The 9609-nt window shown below is 51.0% G+C and overlaps 1 non-coding gene across 1 annotated transcript; it reads left to right on the forward strand.

The window, feature by feature from the left end:
* Nucleotides 1-261: 261 nt before the first annotated feature.
* On the forward strand, nt 262-335 carry TRNAI-AAU. Its single transcript has one exon. It is a non-coding gene; the product is annotated as a tRNA-Ile (tRNA).
* Nucleotides 336-9609: the final 9274 nt, after the last annotated feature.

Here is a 9609-nt window from a genome sequence, read left to right on the forward strand (position 1 = left end):
GCGTGATGGCTGCAGGCAGTGGAGAACTCCATTTTGGCATCTCTTTGTCGGTGAACATCTGCAGTGTCTGTTTAAAGGTCTCTGGATAGTGATCTTTGGGAAGAGCTGGCTGAAGTAACTTCCTAGTAACCAGGAGATCCTGGCTTGGCCTGCCAGTTCTTCCTTGCAAGTCTTGAGGAAATGGGAACGTCTGTAGTTTGGAATTTGCAGGTGTTGTCCTGGACCATCAAATGGAACAGTTGCAAGTACTTTCTTGAGGCAGGCACTATGGCTTAGCTGGCTAAAGTACCTGTCTAATAAACAGGAGATCCTGGGTTCAACTCCCAGTGGTGCCTTGTTCTATGACTTTTGTCTCCTCTGCTCACATTTTCCTGTCTCTTTCCAGGAAACAGAAGAGACCTCCCTTGGTATCCAAGTAATTGCTTGCTAAGGAAAAGGTTTCTTTGGAGAAACATTGGAAAAAATCAGATCACAAGCTTGGAGCTGATGAAAAGGCTGCTGTGACTGGCATTAGCATGGTGGTTGCTTCAACTACAATTGCTGCAACACAAGAGCCTGCGCCACACGTCCTTGTGATTCGCTGAGGATATCTGCACACAGATGTCATGTCATCTTCCTTTTGATTGTCACTGATGAAAAATGGAGCCGCTGGGAGAAAAGTCCCAGAGGCACCTGCCAGGAAAGTGGAGGTTAGAGATGCAGCACCCAGTAGTGCCTTGCCAAATGTGTCCCTCCTCCCACCTTTTGGTCAATCTTTTGAGGAAACAGAGAGGACTGCCTCTGCCTTGCAATGCAAATGCTTCCAAAAGAAACCGGTCATTTTTTCTGACAAGTGTTGGAAGGAGGCACCTAAGAAATGTGGAGACAAGGAAAGGTCGCCATAACTCAACTTGCATCCATGGCTCTTGAGGCCACGCAGAGCACTAAGCACTGTACGACCACAGCTGGGGACAGAAGGGTCTTTTCCAAAGGCATTTTCCACTTGCAGGGTCCTCTCTGTGCACAGAATTCCTGATAATTTGATGTCTGCAGGCACTGGAGATCACTATTTTGCCATCTCTCTCACTGTTTCAGTGAACATCTGCTGTGGTTGTTGAAAGTCTGTGATGGGATCTATGGGATGCAACCTGAACAGTGGGACCCCTGAGCTCCCTCTCACACTATGATGCTGTGAGGAGCTGTGAATCTCTGGCAGACATTGCACTTACACAGACATCCACAGGTAGGGACACATCCAGCTGAGTTGCATGAATGCTTCTCCCAGACACTCATAACACTAATGGTAGATAGAGAGACTCCCAATTTCCCCAGCTCTGCAGCCTTGCGCCCCTGGATCATACCATCTTGCCTTAATCAGAAGCCTGATCAGTGTGAGTTTATTACGCAGGGTCCATCCCTCCCTCACTGTGAATTGTACATGAACCAGCCTTGTAACGGAGCTGCGATTTCCCAAGAACTTCAAGCAAAATACACCAGTTTAAGTACAGCATAAAACAGATTTATTAACTACAGAAAGATGGAGTTTTAAGGATTATAAGTGGTAGGCATAAAATAGCAAAGTTACCATGGAAATTAAAGATAAATTCACAATCTAAACTTTACACCTGATTACACTAGGCCGTAGTTCGGTTATGCCACAGGACGGCTTAATGCTCGAGCTGCAGTGCATGCTGGGCAGGCTTAAGGCCGGGCTCCCCATGGCAGGAGAGAAGAAGATGACTCGGCCCCTGCAGGGGCAGGCTGGGGCTTCCTGGATCACATTTGCTCACAGCCAGTGCCCTGCCCCCACTCCCATGTCATCAATGGCTCCCCCATGTCAGCCAGAATGGAGCAGCAGTTTTCACTCCATGGCTTCACTTATTGCTTACAGGAAACTCCCAGACCCACCATCTCGGCCAGAAAGGAGCCCACTCCACCTCGCCATTGCTGCTTTTCCTTCCCCCCAGAACCCCGCTTCTCCTGGGCTGCAAGGAGCCACCCCTGGAAAGCCAAGAGGCAGGCACAGGATTCTGCCTCCCAGCAGCCAACCGCACCTCCCCCGGCTTTGCAGAAAGAATGGTGATGCTCTACTAACCCCATTTAGCTGCACTGAGGCTTCTGCCCTGCCTTCCTCAGCTCGACTTTCCTCTTTTGCCCCATTCCTGCCTCACTTCCTCCTTTGGCAAGTCACGCAGAGGAGGCCAGCAGGAAGAGCCGGCCTCCACCGGCCAACCTCCCAGGGCAGAGGAGGCCAAGCCACAAGCCTCCAAAAGGTGACACGCCGCACTCCTCTAGGTTCTCCAGCCTGACACCAAGGTGCTTTCTCCACTGCTGTCAGCACCCTCTGTCATGCAGGGGTTGGAGTTATCCCACGGACAGGCCAATAGGAGAAGGAGGAGCGTCTTCCTGAACAGCAAGGGGATCTGGGAAAAGGAAGCCAGCATGTTTCTGCCTGGTTTTGAACCAGGGACCATTTGCGTGTTAGGTAAATGTGATAACCGCTACACTACAGAAACTCCATCTGCTTGGCTGTTGCTCACCCTGCCACAGACCAATGGACAAACCTAGAAAGTGGTGGCAGCCCTTCGATGGGTCAGTTGGCAGAGCAGAGGACTAGAGCGGGCACTCAGGAAGTCGTCCTTACGTCGCCTTTGTGACTCCAGCTTGAGGGAGAGCTTCTTTTTCTTCCCCTTGCTGACAAAGAGCAAGAGAAGAATGAAAGGTCAGGTGGGCCAACTCAGTGTAGAAGCCCATGCTGCCTTTTCCTGCTGCATAGCCTGAAATGAGGGACTCGTGGCAGTTAAAGGAACTGCTGCACTTTCAGAAAACATCCCACCCGTGCACAAAGGGGGATAGAAGAGCCTGTTAATCTAGCACGCTCCCAACTGAACTACTTCAGCAGCTGCTCGGTTTCTTTTTGGCCTCCTGCTTTTCTGTCTGGGATGTTGTTGTCAGCTGTGGCATAGAAAAAGGACGTCATTGCGAGCGGCCCATGAAGACAAAGTTCACTTTTGCCTTCCTTGCTCGGCTTTACTTGCTTCCTCGCCCTATTCCTGCCTTAGTTCCTGTGTTACCTGAAGGCGACGGGGGGGCCAGCAGTACCAGGAGGAAGTTGGGCAGCTAGACCCTGGTGGCAAAAGTCCTGCCACCACTTGCCACCACTCTCTTCTCCCAGCGTCACATATTGGCCACCAGGGACTTGGGGACCAGCAGCGCAACGGAAGGCAGTGGACAGAGCCACCCTCGCCTTGAAGCTCCAGCTCATTAAACCACATCTTCAGTCGCTGATGGCCAATGAGAGACTGACATCTTGCTATTTTAGCACTTGAAAATGCCATTGGTCAGTCATTGGATCTCTGTAATGCTGTTACAGAACAAATGAACATAGAATCTCAGTGTGACATACTATACCTTTGGGGAGCGGCTGTAACCCCCATAATCCTCATTTTCATATCATCGTGATCTTACATATAGAGCATGACTTGTAAGGTATCAGGGAAAGGATATGATCTGCTGAAAGTCATTTCTCTACCCATAGATGTAGACCATTCATGCATATGAAGTCATGAGAATTGTGCAGCGTGGTTGTCACTGTGCTGCAAGGTGGAGTCAGCCAAATATTAGCTCCCCAGTGGCAACAGCAAGGAAAGTAACCAACACCCGGACAGGGTGTCAACCAACCCATCGACAGCTATTGCCCAGCAAGGGAGCTACAATGCAATGACTCACCTGCATGAGGACACCCCAGGGGAATTGCTCAGACTTGCTTGGAGAGACGCAGTGATGCTCACCTGACTCTGAAGGGGGTGGGGGCAAAGCCATGAGGGAAGAAAGGACATGATAAAAGGAGAGACATTTGCCAGGCTTTATCTCTCTATGTCACCTACATCTACAGACACCCCCACCAAGCAACTGAAGCGCTGATGAAAGGGAGAGCCTGGCTGAAAAGCCACCAGCCAGCCTGTGGTGAGAAGCATCTGAGTTTGTAAGGGTACTGAAAGGGTTAAGATCAGCTTAGAATTAAAAGCAATGAGGAGCCCAGTGGCACCTTAAGGACTAACAGATTTATTTGGGCATAAGCGTTCGTGGGTAAAAGCCCACTTCTTCAGATGCATGGAGTGAAAATTGCAGATAGAGGCATAAATATAGATTGGAACATGAAGTGATGGGAGTTACCGTACAAGGGGAGAACCAGTGTTGAAGGCTAATTCAGTCAGGGTGGATGTGGTCTGTAGCCCTGAGGATTAATCTGTTGGTCTGTATAAAATGTCTTTTTGATAAAAGTGTGTAGGGTGAGGACTGAGAGAGTATTCGGGTTCATGGATGTGAGCGCCAAGAGGAACCTCTTTCGAGTTTTCTCCTTCCCTTTTAGTGATTTTACTAGAAAACAGCCATCCCTGTTTAGATGGTAAGAGCCTCCTGGAGGTTTGAAACCTGTTCAGTCTGATCCATCTGGTGAGAGTTGAATTCTAGGGATGGAAAACACGAGCTTAAGGAGGCAGAATTTTATTCCACACCTGGGATTTTGTCCCTGAGAATCACTGGGGACATTGGGGTTTGTCCTTTTTGTTTCACCTTTTCCTCCATCCCTCCCTCCCTCCTTTCTCTTCGTTTCTTGCTTCTTTTCTCTGTTCTCCTGTTCCCCTCCCAACACCCGGAGGGGTGTGTGTGTGTGTGTGTGTGTGTGTGTGTGTGTGTGTGTGTGTGTGTGTGTGTGTGTGTGAGCTCCCACTGTGGGAGTCCACCCAAAAATGTGGGCCTGAAATAGTGCTCGGGCAGTGATCCCCACCATTGACCTGGGCCATCCTTTGGGCTCTCTGGTGAGAACCCTCCGCCTCCCGTCCTCAGTCTCTACCCTGATTGGCTGAGCAGGGGGTTATTGACAGGGAGGAGACTCAGGTCCTTGTTGTTCTCTTTTAAGACCAAGGAAATAAGTCAGAACCAGTTCTGTGTTTGATGAATTTTGCTGCTTCTCTACATTAATGGTCTCTGAGCAGTTCATGATTCTCTCAAATGTTGCAGTTCTCCTCAAATACTTGCTGAATAATTCGTGTCCACTGTTGTTGGTCTGGAGCTCATCTGTGAGCACTTTATTCAGGTCATTCAGTGTATGAAATTCAAGATCCGATGGTTAGATTGAAAATCAGGGCTTTTGGGTCCTATTCCCAACTCTGCCCCTGACTGGCTGTGTGACCTAAGAGAAGTCAATTCTCCTTTCTCAGCCTGAGCTTCTCTCTCTTCAGTAGGGAGGTAATAATGATCCGCTCCTACCTAGCTCAACACAGTCACTCTTCCCAGCACACTGTCTCTCCCCAGAACACAAACAGTCTCTACCTGCGCACACCGCAGTTGAAAAGCAGCTGGCAATCTAGTAAGATGCCCATTGAGGCAGTGGGATGAAAGCCTGCATCATGTGATGCTGTACCAGCCAGTGAGGCACTGCAAGCCCTTCCCAAAACACCCCCTGCAGCCAGTTGCACAGTGGGATAGTTGCCCACGTTTTTACCTCTGTTGCCATCCACCGAACTGCTATGGATGTGCTCTGAGTGACACAAAGGGGCATAGGAGGACATTCAATAGCTGTTTAACTAAACACTTTAACTAAGCAGCAATGCCAGGGTTGGTGGCTCCTTTCTTTCCCTCACCTGGAGTAAACTCAGCTTTTTATTCCACATTGTTGATGTTTCATGGAATAACAACAGGCGACCCGAAGAAAGCGTGGACAGGGTGGGTCTCGGAAGGAGCAGGGAGTTTGACGGTGGGCAGGCAGGTCTGGAGGTGGGGGCAGTGGGCAGGGCAGGTCTCAGGAGAGGCAGAGAGGTGTGGGTGGTGGGCAGGGTGGGTTGCGAGGACCTGGGTCAGAGCGGTGGCAGCTGGTGGAGCCCAGACCTTTGTGGTAGGGGTGGAGAGGCGCACAGGCAGGAGGCAGAGAGGCCTTGGGGAGGAGGAGCAGCGAAAGGTGGCTCCAGCCATCCTCAGCCAAAGAGGAAGAGCAGAGGGTGGGAGAGTGGCCAAGCTGGAGCAGGGAGCTGGGTGGGGCCTCAGAGAGGGGAGGAAGGGTGGGGGCAGTGCCATGGTCTAGGCATGACCATTTTACTTCAAGAAGAAAGAGAACTTCAAGCGCTCACAGCCTCCCCAAATGCAGAGCCATGGGCACCTATTCTCTTCATCTTCACTAACCAGGCCCTCCCAAGCTATGTTGATGGGAGAAGCCCTCCCACTGTTGGCACAGCGCTATCTGCACACCAGGATTAGGCTGATATGGCACTGCATTGCTTAGGGAGGTAAATTTTCACACACCCCTGAGTAATGTAGTTACGATCTAATTTTGTAGTGTAGACCTGTCCAAGAACCCAGGGTAAAACTCACCTGCTCCTCTGCTTTACTGAATCAAACATAGCAAAGCTTGTCAGGCCCAGATGGAGGTTGGCAGAGAGTCAGGTGTGTGCAGACATGATCCTTCAGCAACTGTAAGGCTGTGGCTTAGCTGGCTAAAACCACTGTTTTGTATACAGGGGATCCTGGGTTCAAGTTCCAGTGGTACGTTACTGAAGTTGCTTTTGGGGCACCTGGTATTGGCTACTGTCAGAAGACAAGATTCAGAGCTAGATGGACCGTCGGTCTAGCCTAGTGGTTTTTCTTATGGTTTAAGTGCACTCACAGGCACTGAGGATGAGTTACTGAAAGTTTGGGAGTTAGGGCTGATAGGTCAGTGGTCCAGTCCCACAGACAAGCCCCTCCCTCTGGGGACTAGGGCAGGTCTGAAACTCACAAATGCTCATTGTAGCTGCCAGATCTGTGGGCAACTCGTTGGACCATGCACCGAGGTTGGAGTCCTGTTTGTGCACTGTGTCTGCGAATGAAAATCCTAAACCGCCCTTTGAAATAACAAAGCAGCAGGACGTGTTTCTGTCCTGCCCCAGAGCAGACAGACCGATGGAGAAATACCATGAGTCAGGGTAACCTCCCCTGCAGTTTACCATTTCCACTTGCTAAACCCCCTCCCAACCTTCTGGGCTCCTGGGCAGGGGACTGAGCCTGAGCTGAGACACGGACACTGCAACTTTACAGCCCAAAACCGCATGACCCTGATTAATGTGACCACGGGCCAGTCGTGGGTGTTTCATTGCACTGGAGACGTAGCCCTAATGTGTCTACACTGCAGTTAACACACCCAGGGCACCTGTCGCAAGCCTGGGTCAGCTGACTCAGAAGTTAGGAAGCAGGCTGCACAGACTATAAATTACAGGGCAGACAGATGGGTTTTGACCAGCTCTATGAGACCCCATGAGGGGTGAGGTTTCCAAACGAGCTTCCAGTGTGAATACAAATATCTGCACCACAGTTTTTGCGCCTCTCAGCACAGCTCCATGAGCCCACGTCAGATGGTCAGGCCAGCCATGCTGCCATCTTTATCCCAGGAGAGATGGACTCTAAGGGTCATCTCCCTGCAGATGTCAGCCCAGGGGTGGCACACTGTGCTCAGGCAGCACCCTGGAAGCCCCATATTCACCAGTCTCATATAATGATGATACAGTTTTGTACAAAGTCTGCCTGAGTGAGGTGTCATTTCAAAAGTCTGGGTCTGTTGAGACATTAATATTGTGTTGGATTGTGTGTGTAGCATTGGCTGGGAAGTTTTGCTCTAGAGATGAGGTTAGAAATGCCCACCCTGTTTCAGGTGTGACAATAGAGAGGCCAGACCCTTTGTGGCCCATTAAAGGGATCACCTCCCAAAGACTATCCAGGAACCGTGTACAATGCAGACTTCTCGAGATAGCACAGCGACAATGGACACTGCAGCTCCATCTAGCAAAGGGACTTCCTAGCCAGCTGGAAGAAACTATGAAGAAGTGAGAGACATCATGAGTTACCCTCTCTCCCCACAACTCAACACCTGTAAACATCTGGAGGACAAACACTGAACTGAAATAATTCCAGAAATCAGAAGAGAGATAATAATAGTACATTCAAACCAGAGTCCCCAAACAGACTAGTAGTGGTTTTCAGCAGAAAATTTTCCAGTTTAGGGAATTCTGTTTTCCTCAGTCAGACTTTGCCAAGGGAAGCAGAGGGAAAATGGTTGAGTTGTCTCCCCTTCAGAACAGCTTGGCCTAGGCACTAGCTCTAGTTCACTGGTGTGGCCTTGCTCAGGTGGGGTATTTTAATTGTTGGGAGGTCCCAGGGTGTTTGGGGAGATTAAGAGGCTGTTCCTTTTGAGATAAAAACTAAGAAATGCAGGACTAAGAGAATTTTTAGAAATTTAGGTTTAGACATTTTTATTTGAAGCAACAGGGGATGCAGCTGAGATTCACAAGAAAGGTTTTGTTTGATCCTGTGTCATTGTACCAAGGGGAGATGGTTGTCTATAAAGGAGTGAATAGTAAATGCAGCTGATGAGGATGGGTTTGAACCCATGTGTGCAGAGCACAATAGATTATGATCCATCACCTTAACCACTCAGCTGCCTCATCTGAGCGGCTAAGACAGGGACAGGAGGAGAAATCTGAGCGGCAGAGATAGGGACACTATTGAGTTTTAAATACTAAGCGTAAGCAGGGTCTGAATAGGCTCCCCCCTCACATCTGGTGAGGAGCTGAGAAGACTTCAGGAACAGGCGTGTTGCATAGACACCCCTACTCTGCCCTGGCTAGGCATGGTGGGGGCAACTACAAATGACCAGTTTGGGATGGTGGTGGGTTACAAATCACTTTAAGTTGGAGTGCAATGAAATGTTATTCTCCTTCCTGTAGGTGAAAGGGTAGCCGCAGAGACGTGCCTAGGCCATCTGACGGAGGGTGGGTGGGTGAGAATCGCTTTCATTGGACTGCAGAGAAGTGATTGAGGACGTCACCCCTAACCCAGTGGGCCCAAGCATTTCATACTAAGCCCCTCGTATCCATGGCTGTGGCCCCTGGGCTTGGCGGTGGGCAGGCTGGGAGTAGGGCCGGTGCTTGCTAGCCGAGAGGGTGCGGACCCAGGGAGGTAAGGCGTCGAGGCCGAGGCTGGGAGCCAGGGCCCAGGCTGAGGTGGGGTTGAGGAAGAGCTGGGACAGAGTGAGGCTAGGTGAACTCCCTCCTGCCCTCCATGGGGGCTAGCTCCAGGCCCTAATTTCATCAATCTTCTATGTCCCCCCTAAGTCACGCACATTTGGGGACCACTGACCCTACTCGCTCAGCGAGGCTAGTGATGCCCAAAGCTTGAAAGGGAGAACAAGTGCAGGGCCCCAGGACCAGAACCATGACCCCACTTCTGTCGTGTGGCTCTCCCATACCTCCCCACTGGCCCACCTGTCACTCCTTTGCCGGCCCGCTCGGCCCCCAGACCAGAGAGCTCTGTGCCCCTGCTGCAGCCCCAGGCCGTAGCAGGGAGTGGGACTCCTCCAGCCCTGGGTGACATGGGAGACTTTTCAGGGCCTAATTTGGCCAGGGCCCCTAGTCATGAGCCCTGCCTTGGCGGCGCAAGGTTTGGGGAGGCTAGTCCCCCGAGCCTCCATTCACGAGCCGCCCAGGCTACCTCTCTCAGTGGGTGGCCAGTCTCCCTGTCTCTGCTGTTCCATGCTGGGAGCCTGGCGGCGGCAAAGTGGGCCCCGGCGGCATGGGGCTCCAGGGGTCAAAGGGCACCGTGTGG

Source organism: Mauremys reevesii, linkage group 14 (genome assembly GCF_016161935.1).
Source record: "Mauremys reevesii isolate NIE-2019 linkage group 14, ASM1616193v1, whole genome shotgun sequence".
NCBI lineage: Eukaryota > Metazoa > Chordata > Testudines > Geoemydidae > Mauremys > Mauremys reevesii.